Source organism: Anser brachyrhynchus (assembly GCF_964034855.1).
Source record: "Anser brachyrhynchus genome assembly, chromosome: 1".
NCBI classification, from domain to species: Eukaryota; Metazoa; Chordata; class Aves; order Anseriformes; family Anatidae; genus Anser; species Anser brachyrhynchus.
In genome coordinates this window covers 94,332,241-94,355,459 of record NC_137694.1, presented here as the reverse complement: position 1 = coordinate 94,355,459, position 23,219 = coordinate 94,332,241, and the positions used below count along the sequence as shown (strand labels likewise).

Sequence of the window (23,219 nt, the reverse complement as noted above, 5' to 3'; positions counted from 1 at the left end):
AAATAGCAGCCAGGAATAGATTAAGGAGGTCACATACAGAGTCTGCTAATGAAGTGGGAATTTACCTAGATCTCCGGAGTTCAGTGGCTTATCTGTTAGAACAGGCTTGCATCTTGTGAAAGACAAAAGTAAAATTATTTTATTTGTGCTCAAATCAAAGTATACCTCAGTTCTGCTACCTGTTTATCAGGGAGGGTCCACTGCAGACAGAAATCCTCAAGGAAGATTTATGCATACTGATCGATGGCAATCCCCACAGTGAACCTACTGATCTGTATACAGCACAGAACAGTCACCAGGTAACCGGATGAGGCTGGCCTTCAACTTTTTGATGATGTGCTCAGCAAATCTCACCTTGGTGGGAGCAAGAAGAAGCTGAAGGATGAAATCATAAAACAGAGGGGCGTAAGGTAAAAGTTGAAATGGTATCAACTGCTAGGTCAACCTAAATATGTTCTTCCGAGTGATCTCACAAACTCTATTGTTATAAACCTTTCAGCTACTGTAAATGAACCAAAGTTGTTCATTTCTGAACTCTTGCTCTTCCTTCATCCTCTTTTCCAATGCTATGGACTCTGTCTTTTCTATGAAGTTTCCCTAGAAATTGTTCCATGTCGGAAGAATCCCAGAAACCAAACATTTCCCTCATGAGCAGAACTATGCAAAGTACAAGAAGGTTGTTATAATGTCTTCTGACAGTGTCTCTAACAGTTAGAAGTTTGTCCTCTAACAATGACTCTATAGTCAGTACAAAGGGATTCCTGTACTCAGAAATTAAACAAACAAACACACCAATGCTTAGAAAGTAAATGAACTATTGTACTAGTGTTTTGGGTATTAGTTTGGTTTTTGTTTTGTTTTCTTTGCTTGTTTTGAGAATGGGGGAATATAAAGATGAGGAAGACCATCAGTAAAGTGACAGGGCAACTTCGTAGCTGCCAACAGAGGCCTAGAAAGTCTTTAATAATGGAAACTCCCATAATGATACTGGTTGGGTGGAAACTGATCAGGGGATGTGTCACTACATAAAATAATTTCCTGTAGGTTGAAGTTTGGAAATGATTATTTGAAACAGTTTGAGTGACAGTATTATAAATTTTGCGAAACAGTCTTCACTGCAATTCTGTTAGAGCTCCAAGGCCATGATCAGGTCGCTTTGGGCCCAGTGCTATACCAGTGTGGGCTGCAATGTAGAAATGGTGACACCACTGTCACTTTTGTCTGCTTGGAAGAAGACTGGCTGCACCCAAATTATCCGTGTTTCTTATCTTGGGTGTTTACTACACAAATTTTCATTTGTGGCAAGTAGATATCTGTGACATGATTCCTGTGGTAGTTCCCACTGAACCACCACACAATCCATCTTTTATACCTTGGGTGTTGCTGGTACTCTCATCACTTTGCTGAGTTTTCCTCAAAACATGACTAAAAGGTTGAATACATGAAGGTGATTATAAGGATCAGAATAGAAATTTCTGTCTTGCTGCCAAATCTGCAGACCATCATATTGACTAGGCATATACTCTACTCTGTGGGCCTCTGTTAGGGCCAGGTGTTTGATGACTTTCAAAATGGGGAGAGACAAAATTAGTTGAAAGCATCTCTTTTCCTCTGTGTGTATAGGTAGAAAAGTGTAGAAGGAGGAATAGCTGCGCTTCCTTCTGCCATGTCAAAAATCTCTCACTGGAGTGGAGTCAGATAAGCAAAGCAAGCCTGGGAATGTTTGAAGGGGACTGTGCTTCTTTCCCTTTAGAAGTGTATGCTAAATACAGGTATTTAGTCAGGAAGCTGATAAGGAATTTTTTAAAATGTGTATGCCTGTCTTGTTTTCTTTTTTAAACATGAATTGTTTTTGATTCCTCAGAACCCAATCCTCTTCTTACCTCTACCTGGGGATTATGAGGAATTTGGAAAAAAAAAATTGTAAAATCCTAGCCCTCACTTTCTTCTTGCAATTAATCTACATAACAGTGTACAGAATCCATGGATTCTGCACCTGGAACAGAGTAATCCAGGGTGTACGTATAGACTGGGGGACTGGTGGCTGGAGTGCAGCCCTGAAGAAATGGATCTGGGGGTTTTGGTTGATTCTGAACTCAATATGAGTCAACAGTGTGCCCTGGGAGCCAAAGGGGCCAGCCTGAGGTGCGTTGAGCACAATATAGCTAACTAGTAGAAAGAAGTGATTGTTCTGCTATATTCAGCATTGGTGTGACCTCACCTCAAGTACTGTGTGCAGGCTCCGCAATATAAGAAGGACATAAAAATATTTGAGTGTGTCCAGAGGAGGGCTACAAAGATGGTGAAAGGGCTAGAGGGCATGACTTTTGAAGAGCATCTTAGGATACTTGGTTTGTTCAGCTTAGAGATGTGGAGTCTGAGGGGTGACCTCATTGCTGTCTACAACTTTCTTGTGAAGGGGGGAGCGGAGAGGGAGTTGCTGACCTCTTCTCTCTGGTGACCAGTGGTAGGATGTGATGAAATGACTTAAAGCTGCATCAGGGGAAGGTCAGACTGTATGTTAGGAAAAAGTTATTCACAGAGAAAGTAGTCAATTCACAGAGAAAGTAGTCAAGCACTGGAACAGGCTCCCCAGGGAAGTGGTCATGGTCCCAAACCCATTGGTATTCAAGAAGCATTTGGATAGCACTCTTAGATATCTGGTTTAACACTTAGGTTGTCCTGTGCAGAGTCAGGAGCTAGACTCAGTCCCTGTGGTTCCCTTCCAATTTAGGATATTCTATGATTCTACAACCTGTCAAACTATATCTTAAGAAATGCACATTCCGCACCCTAAACTGTTCCTATCATATCACAAGTTATGGAAGAACCGTTCTAGGTTGTTGATAAAGACAGCACAGAAACAGACTCAGTTTTAACTATATACAGATTTTTTGCTCCTCTAATAACCATTGTATCTAGTCTGCAACTTAAATTTTCCACATCCTTGCACAAGGTTGTGCAAAATAATTTTGATGGAATCAGTGGTGTTTGTACAGCTGAGACCATGCATAAACAAACATGTAAAGACTATTGCTGATAATCACAATCCCTCCCCTCCCCTCCCCTTCCCTCTTTTTTTTTTTTTTTCATGAAATACTCTGTCCAGAACAACAAAGTAATTTTCCCTTGGGAAATGAATTTGAATGAGTGCAACCTACATTTACCCCAGTGACTATTGTGATCAAGAAGGAAGACCTTTGCCTGGGATGTGTATTTGGAATAGACCCTTTAAATCTGGCAGGTTCAAGCAATGGTTATTTCCAAGTGGCCATTTTGCAAATGTGTTTGCAACTCTTCTCTGCTGGAGCTAGTGAGCATACTTCATATTGTCTGTGTTTCCCCTTCCACCTTTCTCTTAAGTTTCTGTACAATTGAAGAGTAATGGTCCGATATCCCTTCAACAGTGGTTTCTATTATGTTTCGGACTGTTGTCCTTTGTACCCAAGCTGAAGTGCGTGCATTTCATATAATCACTTTTTTATCCTAGCACTTGCAATTCTAAAACAGTATGTGCTAGGTCATTCCCATCTGACAGGTTGTGGAGTCTCTTTCTCTGGAGATATTCAAAACCTGCCTGGATGTCATCCTGTGCAATGTGCTCTAGGTGGTCCTTCTCGGCATGGCGGTTGGACTAGATGGTCTTCAGAGGTCCCTTCCAATCTCAACCATACTGTGATTCTCTGAAATACTGGTAGTGGCTTTTGTTGATTTTTTTTTTCTTTCTTTTCTTTTAATTTTAAGAAGTATTGGGGATGGGGGCATTATTTGACTTTGTAAATTGACCTGTCTGATGTTTTCATGTTTTTTTGATGTCGTTCCATAGCCATGAACACAAGGTAGTAAAGAGCAATATAGCAACACTATGATAGTAACACAGCTCTGTGTGTGTGAAATAACAAAGTGGTGCTGGTACTGATATGATTATATGATTATATTGCCCAGCATTTGTCTGGAGCCCAGCAGACACCAATAGTAGTGGCTCAGTACTGCACTGCCAGGATTTCTGTTTTCCCATCTCTTACCCTCTTGTCTCTACCCTGGCTATTACGGTCTCACTTACATGTCATTATCTTATCATATTAGGACTCCATACCTAGTAAAACATGATTATTTAAAGAGGCAGATAAAATATTCACCTCTGTCACCTCACAGGCTTTTTATCTCCTTTCTAACCCAGGTGAATTTTTCTTCTCCATTGCCTATGCCTCCTTATTTCTCTTTTCTTTTGTTATGATCTCTACAGTTCAGTTGACTCTGTGACAGTTCAGTTAACTCTGACATTTTGGGGACATAGTTTGCATGAAAAGAAACTAAGAAAAAAAACCCTACACTTCAGCTTCAGAGCCTGAGTTCTGAAAAACTCTCCTGAAGCAACCTACTGAGAGCAGTAATGATAGTAATTCTTACATCATTAATTATCGTTATAAAATCTCATACATCAGAAGAATGTTATTTAGGCTGCACAATCAAGCACTAGAAATGTTTGACCTAGAAGTTACCCATTCAGCTTTAGCCCTGGTCTTTATGAGGATCTGTTCTGTGTGCAAGCTGGTTTCTATAGGAAATATTGTTTGTTCCTGCAATTAAGTTTTCATGATTCTTATGGGGACATAAATAATATTTTTGGAACCTGAAAAACTGAATTTTCCTGAATTTTCAGGAGGTCTCAGAAGGCTCAATTTAAATTAAATCTACCCTCTGTCCGTATATAGCATGTTACATATAGAATATACATGCAGGACTTTCAGATAATACAGATTGATGGTCAGATTCTGGAACTGGATCACCCTGTTCCCACTTCAGTTCCCCTCATCTCCATCATGCTATGTTCATTTGTGTTTTCTGTGCTTCTCAATATGCTGCCTCTGTTGCCCTTTCACACTGAGAGGCGTGAGCAGATCCAATTAGGAGTAATCATTTGTAATTTCTAGCAACTTCTAAGGCTGTGTTTGTAACAACCTCTTTATTTCTTACTGATCAGCTTGGTGGTGTTGTGGTCACACCTTCTTTTCTTTCGCTACTAAGGTATCTGTGTTTGGAAGCTGCAGATGGTTATTTCAAGGGTTTTTGTCTTGCTAATGTTAGTAAAACAGATATTTGTTGCTTTCCTCTACAGACAACTAATCCAACAGCACACTTAATATTTACTAGCTTAAGTTTCAGTTCTGCAAATGTTATAATAGAGCTACTTGTGGACTTATTTCAGTGAATTTACTCATGCAGAACCCTAATAATCTGCAGGTGGATTTGCAGGGTTGGGTCTTGTTCATATTCTGCTAGGCAAATAGTGGGAGACTCAATCATGAAACCGTTAAGAGTACCTTCAACAAGCTGGTAATACTGCATGGTCAGGAAAACCAACTCAGCTACAAAAGGAGAAATACTATCTTTGGAGCTAGGGAAATAGAAGAGATAGTGGGCAACCTCACTTCATCTTAAAACCAGAGTATGATACTTCAGATTCTGCTTAAGAAGTATGGTAAGCGTCATACTATCTCTCTTGTCTTTTGTTAAGATTGTTGCCTTATAAAGTAAAGATAGTAGTATTTCAGATAGAAAGGTGATAATTGAATCTTGGACCAAAATGGTATTTTTCTTAAAAGACAAACATTTATTGATTTAGTTAATTCTAGGAGATAACTAAAGTGGTTTTCCACCTAGAATTTTTGATGTCATTGTTAGATGCCCAAAAAACATGCATAAAGGACAGCCCATAAATCTTGGTTCATGTGTTTGATTCATCTGTTGCATCCTACTTTCTCTGTCATGCCATTAGAGAAGAGGAGAAACCCAAAATACAGCTTCTAGTGTTTCCAGAGGGAAGATACCAAAGTTACCAAAACAGATACACTCCTTTATAAACTCCTCCTCTGAGAGCAAGGGAGGTGACCTGCATGTGACTAAGTGCTTTCTGTTGCTGTGCATGTGGTGAGAAGGATTAAATGGTTGTTGCTTTGTTCGTGTGCCCAAATGTGAGCTTACAATTCTTTTTTAGTTGCCCAGCCACCTAAGACAACACTGTGAGCAATCACAATACAGGAGGTCACCGATTTTTGAGAGTGTGGCTTTTTTGGCACTGCTCAAGGTCCCTTGCTGAGTCTTGAATCCATGTTCTTAGGTCCAAGCACTTGTGAAAGCTGAAGCTGATCAAAAATTCACCTCAGGTTAAAATGTAGGAGCAGATAAGGGAACTTGAAAAAATGTTGATCTAAAACATTCCTCATACAAGCACACCCAGTTTTTCAGGGTATGCTGATGTGAGCTCCAAATGTTGTGATTTGGATAGAATCCTAAATAAGAACAACCAACATAATAGCACATTATCCAGAGCTATAGCTCTGCAAATTAAATGTTTGCTGAAAACAGGACTGGAAGGGGAGCAGTAGTTCACCTAATGCTTTGTAATGTGCGTAAGTGGAATCTGTACAGCTGGGGAGTTTGAGGTATATTTGCTTTCAATTGACATCTTTTTGAGCAGTGTCACTAGACTTACAGCAGGCTGCCAGGTTGTTTCAGGAGACTCTGATGTTTCTCCTTTTATGTTTCATAACTGACTTCATTGAGACAAGTGTGGAACGCAGGGAAATCTCAAATAACTTAGCTTGAAATGGGGCAAGGAGCAGCAGTGGAACATTAACTCTGACATGTCCCAGTGCAAAGAAGTCCCTAAAGGCTTTTTTCTCCAGCAGTGAGAGAAGTTGAAACATCTTGTCTGTAGTAGAAAGTGATGCAGAAATAACAGCAAGAGCAGTAAGAGAAAGAGACCTAGAGAAGTCCCTGTTCCAGTTTGACTGTGTTACCTGGATAGCTGATCACCTTTGGGAGGAGTTCTTGTTCAGGTTGGAAATGAGGAGACATTTCTTCTCAGAAAGAGCAGTCAGGCTCTGGGACAGGTTGCCCAGGGAAGTGGTGGTGTCACCATCCCTGGGAGTGTTTAAGGAGAGGCTGGACCTGGCGCTTAGGGATGTGGTTTAGTGGGCGACATTGGTGGTAGGGTGATGGTTGGACCAGATGGTCTTAGAGGTCTTTTCCAACCTTAATGATTCTATGATTCTAACGTCCTTTGGGTGGATGCATGGTTTCATATGGTTGGACGTGCATTCCCTCATGCCAGCTGGGCAAGAACCGGCTCTACTTTGGCAGGTGCATGCTGCAAGAGCAATTGGATGTTTCTTATCATGTCTATCTTGGGTGTCTGACAGAAGAAGGCAAACTTCTTGGATAGAGCAAAGAGACATACTTTTCTTTTTCCGTCCTCCCTTCCTAAACCTAACTGATGCCTTCAGAGGAACTGCAAGTGGTTTTGATCACATTTTTCTGCCTATTTCATTTTAGTTCATGTGTTTGATTCATCTTCCATAGCTAAACAAAATGCTGCAGATACACTGGCACAGACAAAAAGGATGATCTAAGCATGATGGTGTTAGCACAGGTCTGGCAGGGTTGATCCAATTACTCTCTCTGTCACAGACTTTGTGCTGGCTTGAAAAATTCACATGATTTCTCTGAGCTTTAGCTCCTCATCTGTAAAATCATGATAAAATTAGGTGATGAATGGATTTTTTTCAGTTCAGTGGCCAAACTGTAAAATCAAAGGGAGAGGTGAGAATTTGGTTCAGAACAGAAACATTTCAGCAAATCAGACCGAACAAACATAAAGGCCACTCTGAGTCAACTTGGAGTGTTTCATTCAGCCTAAAATGAACTGTTGTGCTTCACTTATATCTATATTTAAAAAAAAAAAAAAAGGCAAACTTTTCATTGACAAAAAATATTGCATTGAAATGCAAATTTAGTTTTTGTGACAAGATCTGAATGAAACACTGCGATTGCCAAACAGGTCTGTGCTTTTCCATTTTATACTGTAGGCCTTCTCGCTACTTTACAGAACATTATTCACCAGACCTGAAGAAATAGTTTTTCTGTATCTGAAGCATTATTTTACTGTTTAGGAAAATAATAATAACAGTAATAAATTATGTAGTTTTATATAAGCTTGTGTTGTTCTGGCATAAATGTTTCATTGCCTAATACAGCGTATGTATGTGTGTGGAGGATGCAGGATGAGATCACTTGGATATCTCACAGAAAGGTATTCATATCTGGATTAGGAAGCAGACAAATTATTTTCCTTCCAAAAGTAATTCATGTTTTGGAAAGAAGCATGCCTTAATGGTGGAATAGTCAGTGCTGCTAATCCAAGACATGGGTTTGATGCCAACTCTGTCTTTGAATTTGGTGTAAACTCACTCCTGTTAACATTAAAGCAAGTTTAATTGTGAGCAGAATGAGCCTCTTCTGTGTGACCTTGATGAGTCATTTAACCTTTCTGTGCTTCATTTTTCCCCTCATTGATTAAATAAGGAATCATCCGTCTTTCTTCACAAGGGTGTCTTTCTGTAGAATTCTCTCAATGTTTGCAAAGTGCTTCGAGATAATCATTTCTCTCTGTAGACCTTCAGTAATGCAACATGCTGATCAAATTCAGATTGGTCAAACACCTGGTAAATCTAGAATATGGGACTCAGAGCAATGACCATTTTGCAGTCTTTCCCTTCTGTGTCTTTTTCCCTCTACTTTTATGCTTTAATAATGAGAATGAGCTTTTATATGGACTATTAACACTGAACAGGGTGCTAGGGAAATGAGGTATCATTAAAATATAAGAGACAAATAAGTTGTCTTTGCTTTTTTTGAAACTGTAGATAGGTAAAATTAGTACCTAACATGTTCTAATAGAATCAGCAGAGCAACGTATCGTGTAGCAATGTCAGAATAAACAGTCCGCTTGTTAAAAGGCTATCTTCACTGAACCTAAAAGGGCAGAGTTCTACCACTTCCATGCAGCTATTTCTGTGCTAGTGTTGCCATGAAAAGCAACGCTGGAAGAATTTCTGGAAAAATAAGGCCAAAGAAATAGTCATTCACATGAGCACATGAGACACAATTACATAACTTTAGAAATCACCGTAGCAAGTTCTGAACAATGTGTAAAATGAAAAAATGCTCACCAAAGGCTGAGAGCAGTGAAGAACTACAAGGCCATTTGGAAACTGCTGTGCTGTAATACTCCATGTAAACACATAATCTTCAGCCTGGTTGGAGAGAAGAGTGCCTGGGATGCTGTAGATTGCCTGCCTTCCTCCGTAACAAACTCAGTTTGTTTACTGAGGGCTAAATGAGAGCTATGCATGCACCTGGAAGCTGATTTCCCTTCCCCCTCCACCCCAGTATTTTCATTTCTTTTGCTAGAAAGAGCACTGGTGGCAAAGATGTTTTATACAGGAACAGAATATGTCCACAATGTATTCTAAAACTTACTCTTTTTTTTTTTTTTTTTACGGTGTTTGAGAATGCCTGTGCATCTAACTCAAAAGTAATTTCTGATACCTTGTTTCTGCCAGTGATTTCTCTGGTTCAAGTTACAGCAGTGTTGATGCTGACAATAAAACTGGCCCTCTATCAAGTATTGATAATTCTGATCATTCGTCAACCACATTTCTCTGAAATACAAACAATAAAAATGACACAAACCAAAGCTTAATGACGTTTGCTTCTTTTTCAAGGAGCAAGACTTCATTTTTATTTGTTTCCACTTCTTTAGGAGTTTTGCTTTCAATGTTTTCTCTCTGGTTTGCAGGACCAGGAGTAGGAGAAATCAGAGTTTCTCATATAATTTCCCAACTCCTAGAGTTGAGCTGTGTAGAAAGCCCATTTACCGCTTGACTTGCAATGATAAAAATCCCAAGATTAGTCCATGCTACTTACTTCAATTTGGAGTCTCAATGAAATCAGTGCTGCTTTTCAAAGAGACTCATAGTTTGGCCTGGATCCAGCTGAAGAATTGAAGTCTCTAGTGGCTGAAAGAAAAGTGAGGGAAGGAGGTATCTTTATTTAAAGAGAAAAATAGCCTGTCCTATGCAGAATCCTTCCCAACACAAAAAGTCTCCTAAAGGAATTCAGCCTAGCGTTGCCAGATGACTGGAATATTCATGGAAATGTCTAGGTCTTGGAACACTTCTACACTTCTTGATAATCATACTGATTGTTTTCTAATTTCATAATATAGTTCATTCATGGGTAGCAAATTGCTTTTCAGAAAGCGGCTTGCTTAGATTAAGTATCAACCCAAGCCTGTGATGCTGCATCTTTTTTCAGCTGTGCTCTGGAGATGGTGTCTGTTAAGAGCCTTTGTCAACACAGTATGAGCCAGTTAATAATAAAATAATAGGATTTTATTTCTGGGATAGTTCCTCTATAGGAATAAACTGTGTTGAAATGAAAGCTGTGTGCCTTGAGCCAGATAGGAGTTAACTTGGTGGCAGCCAGCAGCTCAGATCAGTGGAAGCAGTTTAGCCACTAGAGGGGACTAAAGACCCGCACTGGGTTGTCCTGGGTCATTTATTCGGTTTTCTCAGGAGCCAGGCAAAGACAGAGGAGCAGATCAGAGCTGGTGGATCCACTCTGGAGATGAACTGCTGGCTGTACCCTGCAAGCCAGTACAGGGATGGCTTCTTTCCTCTGTCCCACACTACTGTGGAGTTAACACCGGCAGAGTGCATGGAGTTGCACAGAACAAAGTCAGGAGTAAGAGCGAGATCAAGCCTGTGTAGGTCTCCCCAGGTACCTCTGGGAGTCACCAGAATATGCTGATGGAGATGCTGTCAATAACGGATTATTACATTAATATTCATTTTGTCCCACATTTGCTGATTAAAGCTTGAAGCCCCAATCTGTATTTTGGGAAGTACATGCCACACAGGCTTCTTACCAGTTGCCTATTCTGCAATGCAGGGGGATAACATTTAAAGCAATAGGAGCTCTTTTCTGCAGAAGGTCACATGCTGAGTTGAGCCTTTGTTTGTGCAGTAGACAAACTGGCTTACTACTAATGAGAAAAAAAAAAAAAAAAAAAAGAAAGAAAATTCAGTCTCTGTCCAGAAAGAAGGAATGGACTGCCTGTGAGATGCTCTTTGAGTCTGAATTTTGTGTGGTCTTTACATGTGTCTTACAATTGATTTTAGCAACAGCAATTATTTCCGGTTTCACTTTGGCCAAACTGTTAAGCATTGGCTTGATAGTAAGAATGGAAGATGAGCAGTTGTTAGCAACTATCAGTGACTTTCTTAAATCGTTTTTCTTTATACCTTCCTCTTCTTCCAGCAAAGATCCTTGACATGTTTTATGATATCCTATCTGCTTAACATCCTGCTATAAAAGGTGGGATCCTGCACCCTCTAGAGTGCAGTCTCTTTTTCAGAGAAAATTACTTTCAGAGATCAGTATACAAACAGTAATGAGGTTTTCTTTTATCAGGAGTTTGAAGATACCAGGAGAATGTACTGAGCTGCTGGAGGTGCCCAGTAAAGGGGATGCTATGCTCTCTAGAGGGCAACTTATGGATAGGCTTCTAGGTTTGCTGAATATGTGAGCAGGAAATCTGGTCTTGATAGTAGTTCAGGAGATGCCTTATTGTAGATGTGTGTTCTCACTCAAAGAAGAATATATGACAAAGTGCTTACCTATTTTCTGTATTTCAAAACCTAGTCCTGGTGCTTGTGAAATCTGAAAGAAACTTTCCTTTTGCAGAAATGGATTTGAAATAATGCCCCTATAGCTGCATAAGAAAGGATGGGGTTTGCATGTGTACATTTAAGGGCCTAGATTCTAAATAGATCCAAACTGAAATTTATTGATGATAAACAATTAGAATGGAGAAAAAATACAAGAAACATGGTTGTATTATATACAGATAGTTAAGACATCTCCCTTATTTAAGTTTCCTTACCTATGTTAGATGGTTGATGGCTGCGTACATTCCAAGACACCTCTATATCATCTGAGTGGCAGCCTGAAAGTCTCACGGGACTTTTCTGAGCTTGTACCACAGGCAATGGGTCAAAATATTTACTTCAGACAACAAGCATGAAACTTCATTTGCTGCTGCTATTTTCTTTCTAATTAAAGACTCATTTCAAAGCAGAGTGGAAATAATGTGTCTGCTGTGGTTAATATTTAATCAGTAGTCTAGCCTGCCAACCATGTATCCCTTGTAATAGCCCAGGGTCAGTGCCCTGGATCCCACTGGGATGCCATATGGCTGTGTCCAGAAGAATGGAAGCCACAAATGACCCATCATGGGCTGAGTGATAGTAGGAATCAATGAGGATAATAATTATTAGGTTTGAAGAGCTGACTCATCTGCTGTGGGAGTGAACATTATCTTAACAACCTTGAGTGTTTCACATCATAATATGAGATGTGTTGTTATCAAAAACATAAAGCAAACCAGATTCAAATTAACCAAGTTTTTCTAGCCACTTACACTTAATTCAAATGTGATTTATCTAACTAAATGAAAAGGACATACTTCTGTTAAATTTAGCCATGTCATTTCCAGGACCTGTTACTCTAAGATGTAGTTGTATGAGTAACTGAAACTTTTTTCTTTTCTTGTTAATGTAAATTATTGTCAAATAAATTTACCAGGAGCTTTAATTCAATTCTTTATTTAACAGTCCTGTTTATTATTCTTACATGTCCTGAAAGAAGAGCCATCGGGTTTAATTACATTCTGGGGGGAATAACTAGTTAAGGATGCACATTTTACAGTTCATGAATAATGTATGGTTTTACGTACATAACTTTAATGTTTTATCTTTTATAAGATGCTGAGATAATCCACAATTTATTTTTTGCCCTCAGAAATGAAGACATAATTATTATTATTTTTTTTAATTCCTTATTCCTAAGCCTTTGGTTTTGTCTTCGCAGTTTTTCAGCCCCTGAGAAACCTTTTCTAAAAATGAAGCAGATTCTTATTTTTTTTCTTAAAAAAAAAAAAAAACAAACCAAACCTCACTTATTCATAGTTAAATAAAAATAGACTTGCTGATGGTTAGTACTTATTACATGTCCAAGGGAATATTTTCTAGACATAATCATTCAAAAATTTTCTTTGCAGAGAAATATGTACTTCCTTTTTCTGCCAAATAATGGGCATCTCCATGTTGTTGATACCAAGTTGATAGCAAGCCTGTTAAGCAGTGGTTTCACATGCATAAATCCTGCCACTCCCTTTGGTGTTATAAGCCTTAAAAGTGACTGTTTCATCTTTCAACACAATTTTCTGAGGGACAAGGCTGAGTAAAAAGTCTTGATGTGTTATTAAAAATCTTTCTTAGTTTGGGGTTATATTCTTCATAATTTAAGCACGACTGTAGTCTTAGAAACAATTTTAGTTTTGGAACAAAGCAGAAGCCCATCAGAAGCACTGGTAGTATATAGTAATAGGCTGTTCAAAAACTGTATATTATCAGAAAAGTTTCTCATAGTTGCTCCAAAACAGCAAATGTTTTTTAATACCCTAGGATGTCTAATTTATCACATACTAAATGCCTGCCCTCATGTTAATGTTTTATAATGTCTGTTTCTTAAAACCAACAGTGCTTTTTGGCCACAGTGTATACATACTGTGGACATTATTTCCATTAATAATGTTTGAACCACATATGTTCGTGTGATATCTTGGTTAATTAAGTTAAATTTCACAACAAACCACTTATTAAGTTAATGATTTCAGGTGATTTTTAGTAGTGGTAGTTTTGTTGAAGACCCTAAATAATAAAAACAACACTCTTCCCCTGTAATCTGCTCTGGGTTACACTTGTGCAAGTTGAAAGCATGTATTAATTTTCTTCTTTTTAATTAAAGCTGGCTTCTGTAACAGGGTTTGAATTTGGTTAGTACTCTTTAAAGTAGTGATGTCTTGATCCACAAGTGAAAATTAATGTTTTCTCTGTAAACAATTAGGAAGATTGTCTGCTTGAACAGATGAGAAGCTAAACATAAATTGTGCATGGTGGTATTGAAGAAACTCTCTGCTTATTAAGTCTGTCATTCTGGAAACGAAGTAGCCTTGAATGAACAGGAGACATTCAGGAGATCACAGTTCTGCAGGGAGATTTTCACAGAATCACAGAATTATCTAGGTTGGAAGAGACCTCCAAGATCACCTAGTCCAACCTCTGACCTAACACTAACAAGTCCTCCACTAAACCATATCACTAAACTCTAAATCTAAAGGCCTTTTAAAGACCTCCAGGGATGGTGACTCAACCACCTCTCTGGGCAGCCCATTCCAATGCCTAACAACCCTTTCAGTAAAGAAGTTCTTCCTAATATCCAACCTAAACCTCCCCTGGTGCAACTTTAGCCCATTCCCCCTTGTCCTGTCACCAGGCACGTGGGAGAATAGACCAACCCCTACCTCTCTACAGCCTCCTTTAAGGTACCTATAGAGAGCGTTAAGGTCGCCCCTGAGCCTCCTCTTCTCCAGGCTGAACAATCCCAGCTCCCTCAGCCGCTCCTCATAAGACTTGTTCTCCAGACCCCTCACCAGCTTCGTCGCCCTTCTCTGGACTCTCTCGAGCACCTTCACGTCCTTCTTGTAGCGAGGGGCCCAAAACTGAACACAGTACTCGAGGTGCGGCCTCACCAGAGCCGAGTACAGGGGGACAATCACTTCCCTAGACCTGCTGGCCACACTGTTTCTTATGCCAGCCAGGATGCTGTTGGCCTTCTTGGCCACCTGAGCATACTGCTGGCTCATATTCAGCCGACTATCAACCAATACTCCCAGGTCCTTCTCGGCCAGGCAGCTTTCCAGCCACTCTTCTCCCAGCCTGTAGCACTGCTTGGGGTTGTTGTGCCCCAGGTGCAGGACCTGACACTTGGCCTAGTTGAACTTCATACAGTTGGCCTCAGCCCATCGGTCCACCCTATCCTGATCCTCCTGCAGAGCCTTCCTACCCTCGAGCAGATCAACACATGCACCTAACTTGGTGTCATCTGCAAACTTACTGAGGGTGCACTCAACCCCCTCGTCCAGATCATCGATAAAGATATTAAAGAGGACTGGCCCCAGTACTGAGCCCCTGGGGACTCCACTAGTGACCGGCCTCCAACTGGATTTGACTCCATTCACCATGACTCTTTGGGCCCAGCTATCCAGCCAGTTTCTAACCCAATGAAGCATATGCCAGTCCAAGCCAAGACCAGCCAGTTTCTCAAGGAGAATGCTGTGGGAAACGGTGTCAAAAGCCTTACAGAAGTCAAGGTAGAGCACATCCACAGCCTTTCCCTCATCCACCAAGCGCGTCACTTTGTCATAGAAGGAGATCAGGTCCATCAAGCAGGACCTGCCTTTCATAAACCCATGCTGACTGGGCCTGATCGCCTGCTTGCCCTGCAAGTGCCGTGTGGTGACACTCAAGATAATCTGCTCCATGAGCTTCCCTGGCACTGAGGTCAAGCTAACAGGCCTATAGTTCCCCGGGTCTACCTTCCGCCCTTCTTGTAGATGGGCGTCACATTTGCTAGCCGCCAGTCGACTGGGACCTCCCCTGATAGCCACGACTGCCAATAAATGACGGAAAGCGGCTTGGCCAGCTCCTCCGCCAGTTCTCTCAGCACCTTCAGGTGGATCCCATCCAGTCCTGTCGACTTCCGTACATCTAAGTGCTGTAGTAGGTTGCCAACCATTTCCTCATGGATAGTGAGGGCCACATCCTGCTCCCCACCCCCTTCCACCAGCTCAGGGTACTGCGTATCCAGAGAACAACTGGTCTTGCTGCTAAGGACTGAGTCTGAAGTCCCACCTTCATCACTGGTGCATGCTGAACCCTGCACAAAGCTTTTTAAAAGTGGCAGCAGTGCCTATTGTCAGCAATTTTAAGGCCTTTCCAACTCCTAGTGTAGCTGTCTCATTGCTTGAAGCCCTCGTATAGAGGTCTTAGGCAGTTTTCCTCAGTTATGTCCAAAGGGAAGCTCTTTGCAGAGTCTCCCAGTGCTTCTTCGACACCATAATTAACAGCAAAAGGGAGAATCTCTTCCCTTGGTGTTTATTCATACAATTGGAAAGGTGCTCATCAACATCCTCCCTTCAACAATAATAACAACTTAAAGACTGAAACACTTAGGTAGGTTCTTTGTGATTTCCCTAGGCTTTGGGTCAGGCTGTGTCCACTTCTATGTGCTCTGTCTTTTCCTCCTACTTTATGCATTCAACCTTTTCAAGTTTCTAAGAAATTTATTTTGAGACTTTGTAGATTCATTTAATTTGTTATATGGTAAAGAAAAATAGCTGCTTTGCTAAGCTGGCATTACTGGCAATAGGTCAAATTCTGTCGGCAGTTTCTCTCTTCTTGGTGCAGAGTAGTTCTATTAAAGTACATGCGGATTCTTCTCGTTCCACTTTTGAACAATTTGAAGCAGAATTTAGCCCACTATACTTAATTACATGAAAATCATCTTGTAAAGGTCTCATTAGTCTTTCCATTTGTGCTACATTTTTTCTACATTAATCGTTCTACCTAATATATGAGTGATATTGGATCTGGCTGTTTACATACAGAGGGTTTATATTACAATACTCTCTGAATCCCTGACTGTGTTCATGGGGTTCTTTTTGATAGTGTTAGAACTTGGTTTAACAAAGGGATAACTGATCTCAAAACTATAATGACTCTGCACTAGAGAAGACTCCTTTAAGTCAACAGGTGCCAGTTGATTTTTATCTATGCTATGAACTCTGCAACATGTGTGTGTCTGGTTTCCTTAAGGTTCCTCCTTCTCACCAGGGCCTTAAATATTACACATATTGATGGCAGGGGACTCACGTAGAAGCGTACTGATTTTACTTCAGGGTCGTTGTGCTGTTGGAATTGCAAACATTAGTGTTTATGGCAGTAGAAAGAAAAAGAGCAAATTTTTCAGTCCTTGGACTTTCAGTGTCTATTTATGTTACCTGTTAGCAGATAATGCAGTGTCTGAAGATGACTGCCCTGGGCTGTGTTCTTGTCACTCCTTCCTCCTTGATATCTGATTGGATAATTGGAAAGAAATCCTTCTAGGGGAAACTGAATTAATGTAGGAAGTGGGCAATTATTTGGGAACAATCTTGTTTGTTAATTGGAATGATATCTTAATAACTCAACATATAATTTTGGATACTATGGGACATAGTGTTCTAAACACTAAGCCAAAAGTGATGTTTTCATCACTTGTACTTACGGATATTTTATGACTTGTCTTTGTTCTGTAAGACAAATATCTCCATCTTACCCTCACATAATGAGAACATTTGTTCATTTATGCTTCCTCCATCTTTCCGTAAAGTGTGTTGGATACCATTTCCATCTTTAAACCTTTGAACTATTTGTAAACTAGTGCTGTGTGTTGTGGTAGATCAGCCGTCATTAGTACAATTGGGTTCCAAAATGGTTTGGGCTAGAAGAAGATATAGCAAATATGCAAACATATGAATAAGCAATTATCTTTCCGTATTTTATTTTATTTTATTTTATTTTATTTTATTTTATTTTATTTTATTTTATTTTATTTTATTTTATTTTATTTTATTTTATTTTATTTTATTTTATTTTATTTTATTTTATTTTATTTTATTTTTTATTTCTCCCAGTCACGTCCATTTTATTACTTAGAACTAGGGAACAAAGTCTCCTGAATGCTGTATAACTTCCGATCCTGCCAGGTCATAAAGATGTATCAGTCCTGTCAAAGACACTCATATAAACTTATCCAAGTTTTTCTGTGGCCTTACAAAGCCTAGAAAATAGAGCTTGTGAACCCTGACTACTGATGCATTAGACCTGCTGAAACACTAATAAGATTGCAGACTGACTGATTTCTACCCTTTTTCTCCAAGGAGTGCAACAGTTGCTCATAAATGACCCAAATAATTTTTATTAATGGGCCCAACATTACTTTCATTTCAAAAGAGACAAATCATTTAATAAAATGTGTGTTCAGTTGTGTTCATTAGTGCTAATCAGTAGTTCATTAGACCTTAATCATATCAATTTCGGGCCACTAATATTCAGGTAGTTTAATAAAGGATCCAGCAGTAAAAGAGCACACATTGCATATTCAGGAGCATATTCATCCACAGGAAATCCTGCTTGAATACATGCTGTCCATTCAGCTGAGTATCAGGGATGTGATAATAACAGATGAAAGCAAAAAAAGGTATACACAGTAGAACAGAGAAAGATCTCTGAAGAGAGATCTCGACTAATTAGAGGGCTGTGCAATCACCAACTTCATGAAGTTCAACAAGAGTAAGTGCCAGATTCTGCACCTGGGATGGGGCAGCCCTGGCTATATGTACAGACTGGTGGACAAGAGGCTGGAGAGCAGCCCCACAGAAAGGGATCTGGGGTTCTGGCTGACAGCAAGTTGATTGAACATGAGCCAGCAGCGTGCCCTGGCAGCCAGGAGGGCCAGCCCTACCCTGGGGTGCCTCAGGCACAGCACTGCCGGTCAAGGGAAGGGACTGTCCCGCTCTGCTCTGCTGGCATGGCCTCACCTCAAGCACTGTGTGCAGTTTTGGGTGCCATCATGTAAGAAAGACATTAAACTATTAGTGTCCAAAGGAGGGCTACAAAATGGTCAGATATCTAGAGGGGAAGATGTCTGAGGAGTGGCTGAGGCCCCTTGTTTTGTTCAGCCCAGAGCAGAGGGGGCTGAGGGGAGGCCTCATGGCGGCCTGCAGCTCCCTCACGAGGGGAGCGGAGGGGCAGGCGCTGAGCTCTGCTCTCTGGGGACAGCGACAGGACCCGAGGGAACGGCATGGAGCTGGGACAGGGGAGGGTCAGGCTGGGTGTTAGGGAAAGGGTCTGCACCCAGAGGGTGGTCGGGCACTGGGACAGGCTCCCCAGGGCAGTGGTAACGGCAGCAAGACTGCTGGAGTTCAAGAACCGTTTGGACAATGCTGTCAGACACATGGGCTGATTTTTGGGTGGTCCTGTGTGGAGCCAGGAATTGGACTCAATGATCCTTGTGGGTCCCTTCCAGCTCAGGATATTCTGATTCTATGATTCTATGAAAACAAAGCTGATATAGTTTATAGCACATACCGTGCTTGTATGTTATGAAGCCTTTGTCCCATAGAGTCAACTGTTGACTTTGGTGTGAGTGCAGTTTGATCAAGGAGTGGATACAGGCTGAAAATTTTGACTGAGGGAGTTAGGTTTTTTTTTTTTAATTATTATTTTTTATTTTTTGAAATAGCAGAGTAACACACTGATGGAAATCCCAGGACAAAATCTAGATATATTGGAAAGGCTTAGTATTTTGAAAGGATGATTTGTAAAACACCATGTTGGAGAACGCTGCGTATAGCCTCTAGTGCATAAAGTAATTAATGTGTAAAATTTTAGGATATGAGCAGTGACATCTGACGCCACTGCTATTAATGTCTTCTTCAATGCTTCTGACTCTAGCATAGTCCTTTTCTGAGATTTCATACTATGTTCCAAGAAAGGCTGTTACTAGTTGAGCAATTTGCTCTGGATGTGTGAAGTCCACACAATGCTACAGACAAAGCCAAACAAACATGCTTCGCATTTTACTATTTATGTATTAAAAAGTCACTCTGAATTTCATGGTTTGTGCTGAAGTCTGGATAATAAGATAAGAGTGACTATTATTGATGCACTAGTTTTGTGTCAGAGCACAGATTTGCCAGAAATATCATGAGTGGTTTTATTTCAGTTAAAATTTTAGATTAATGCACATTTGTAAAAGCACATCAGTTCTACTTGCTTCTCTGAACCAAATGAATGAACAGCTGGTTGGAAACATAGAGATTTAGGGGGAAGCCTGGAATTATTTGCTGCTTATTCTTAAGGTATATTCTTCTTTGAAATCCAGTGGTAGTTTCTGAGATGCTGGTTTCTGTATTCTAGGTTACCATAACTGAAATAGGTGTAGCAACACATGAATGTCTTCCCTCTGAGAAACGCACTGTACCATTTTATCATCTGGTGCAATAGGATGCCGTCATACAGTGAGATCATCCTTCTGATCCTGTCCAGGTAAGAAAATTATTGTTTGATTCTAATTGGACCTGTACTTTAATCCCCTTTTGCACTAACATCTCTTCTTTCTGTCTTAGAGAGACTTGATATTTATATTGAATTTTCATCCTATATTAATACATTTTGCCAGAAGGAAAACATGAATTTGTCTTCCCTTCCTCTGTAGATTGAAAACCATATAGATCATATTTCCTTTTTTCTTGCTCTATAATCATCCCTTCGCCCTAACCCCCTCCCCCCCTTTTGGGGGGTTAAATAAAGAAAATAAAATGTTATGGGAAAGGAAAGGAAAATGTAATGTATTCTATACCAATTTCATTTAGTAAATGAGTTTCCAGGCATACCAATGAAATAAGGGTCATAAAAGTTTCTGCTAAGATAACTATATTTATCAAGTTTTTAGTAAGCACCTTTGTATAGGTAAGTAAATGGTATATTTGTTTTCCCAGCCTACTCATGTCAGAAATGAATTAAACGCATATAGAACAATCCTGGATAATTTCTGTTTATCGTCTTGATAATTATTACCACGGTATATTCATCTTGCTGGTCTGAGGGTCCCAACTCTGTCTTGTCACTATTGACTGGAGGCTCATGTAACACATCACTTTACCACCTCTCTAAAAGTCTGCTTAAATAAAGCTGGTATTACAATAGGCTGGTAATGATTTTGCGCGCTGGAATAAGAGCTTATGATGATATCCAAGAAGCAGCGTGTGTTCAGACAGTGTTGTCAAACCTGCATTGTATCACTGGGACTTCCAGCCTGGCAGAGGCAGGTTAGAATTTTAGTACAGTGTGGTATTTTCTTCTCCTGCTCTGTTGTCATGACATGGATAGCAAACAATTCTAATGGAGACAGACATGTCTGTGCAATAGGCTGGACTTCCTGGGCAAAAAAAAAAATATTCTCAGATGTTTCTACGCTGGCCTTTCTTTTCTCTTCCTTAGAAACACAGGCATATAATGTGGCAAAGTCTGAAAGAGGAGGTTAGGTAGGACTGGAGGGAAAAGACAGCTCAGACCAGGTATAAACCATATTTGGCAAAGACACGATAGCTTCTGAGAAAACATTTGGAGGATTCGCTTAAGACGTGTAATAAGAAAGTGCCTGGTTTTTTTTGTAAAGTCAGAAGAAGATGAAAGCAGAGATTTTGGGGATATCCTAAAAACCATCAGCAGTGCAAGATCTCTAACATACATTTTAGGATATGCTGTTGGTGAAATGAACAGCAGTTCAGCCTATAAAAGACAGATGGTGGACTGGCATAAGATTCTGTTGTGCCTGAACTGGTTACACTTATGAATGTGGCATGTTGGATATCAAATAATTCAAAATGCAATTGGTCTGAACTGAATGTGAGGCCTCAGGTAGGCAGTTCTTCTGGAGTCACTGGCTGTGTTCAGCAGAAGAAATCAAAGCTGTATTATTGTAGGTGGGGTTGCTTCCCTGCTCTTTTTTTTTGTTTTTTTAACTGTCTTATGGAACCTTCAAGGAAAAAAAAATGCAAAAAAGATCCTACACCTTATCTATAGTACGCTTTTCCTCTGTAGCCTGGGATACCTGGGGTATGTTGACTAGTTGAACAGTATCAGAATATAGATAATAACGTAATGAGAATCAAGGATGGAAGAAGTGTAATTAGGAATGTATGTTGCTCATAAAAGTTGTGTCCTCGTATTGCTCAGGGCATAAAATAATCTAAACATAGGATTTCTTTGCAAAATATTAAGAATCTTAGCTTGAAAGACTAATTAAACAGTAGGTTTAAGAATAACAGTAAGTAGTTATCTGGAACAGACGAATCCCATGTTTTATATAGACTAATAAAGTAGTATGAACAGGATATATTTCCAAAACTGTCACTAAGGGGGACCAGATGATGTGAGAGATTGCTAATATGGTGTAGAACCATTACATTTCTTTCATTGTAGTTCAGGAAATTTTAATAAGAAGTGAGCATTCTCTTTTTCCTTAATGACTGTTTGATGTCCTACATGAAATCTGTGTGGGCTGGTTTTCATTCTAATACTTAATAGGCAGACGTCCACATCGTGCATTAGAACAGCGTGTTAATTCACTGTTGTGTTCCCTATAGAAACCAACAAGGGAATGGGGGCTGAGCATTGAAGCTGGGGGCTAGAGACTGAACCTCAGCAGATAGTTTGTGTTACTTATCAAACATATTTTAAATAGTTCAAAATGCACATTTTTGTTTTGTCTTTTGTTTTGCTAAGGTGTGGTTGTGTTTCTGTGTTTTATCTTTATTTCTGTAATTGCCTTTAACTTGGTGTCAGCTCTTCAGCTAGTTGAAATGAGTTCCATAAAGGTGGCAACCTGGATTCCTTGTTTTCAGGGCATTGTTTTCCCCATCTCTGAGACTTTTTATGGACAGCCTTCATTTTCGTTTTAGTCTCCTCCATTGTTTCTTGAGTTTTTTGAGAGTATGTTTGTTTTATTTGTATGTTTGTTTGCTATTTGTTAACCTGTTGCTTTTGGTGGACCTCCAAATGAGTTTTGTTCTCCAAAACCCTTTCTTAAACACCTGTTTTCAAAGGAACAGTTTTTAAACTAAACACGTTCTTTCTGTACTCTGATCCACACTATGAGAATCTAGTGAAAGAAGTGGAAAAAGCATACTGAGATGAAGAAGGGTTCTTTTTTTGTCTTTTAATTAACTGATAAAAAAAAAAGTGTATTTGAAGTATAAATAAGACTTGGCTTATTTGAAGTTTAAGATATTAAAGAAGAAAGTTAATAAAAAGATATAAAAAAAATAAGGAAAATGTTAGTGAAGTGTAAAAACTCCAAGAAGGAAAAGTAGTAAATGAAACATGAGAAACCAAGTTAAGTTTGCAGAATGTTAAAAATATATATATACAAGAAATCTGCAGTCAAACGAAGGGTCATTGGGACTACTGGAAAACCTGACAGGGGATGGGGAGGTTATTGAATGAGGTTAATGTTGCTAAGGGCTGAAATGTGTTGTTTACAATGGTAGTACAAAACAGGACCTCAGGATCATCCATTGGAGACTATGATTGGTGTTTTGTCTGTGAAGACGTAAAATAAGAGTTACAATACATTAGACCTGGGCAAATTAAAACACCAGCTGAATTACATTCACAAGGATTCAAAGTATGAAAGGCAGGAAATTGGAAATCTGATGGCAGAATATAGAAGAAAGTACTGTAGAGATTAATAGTGTTTCCTGCATTGCTGGAGCTGTAGTGTGGTAGTAGTATGTTGTCATAGCAATGCCTGATTTTAAGAAAATGGAGATTAAGTTTGCAAACACTTCTTCGGTTGTTGGT

At 39.7% G+C, this 23,219-nt stretch overlaps 1 protein-coding gene across 12 annotated transcripts in view; it reads left to right on the top strand.

Annotated features, from left to right (window-relative positions):
* LOC308188017 (uncharacterized protein) overlaps positions 1-23,219 on the top strand; it is a 625,739-nt gene that overhangs the window by 251,618 nt on the left and 350,902 nt on the right. For all 12 annotated transcript variants that reach the window (XR_013945068.1, XR_013945069.1, XR_013945075.1 and 9 more), the window contains one exon: positions 19,773-19,901. The gene's annotated coding sequence lies outside the window, so the exon portion shown is untranslated. The remainder of the gene's footprint in view (positions 1-19,772; positions 19,902-23,219) is intronic.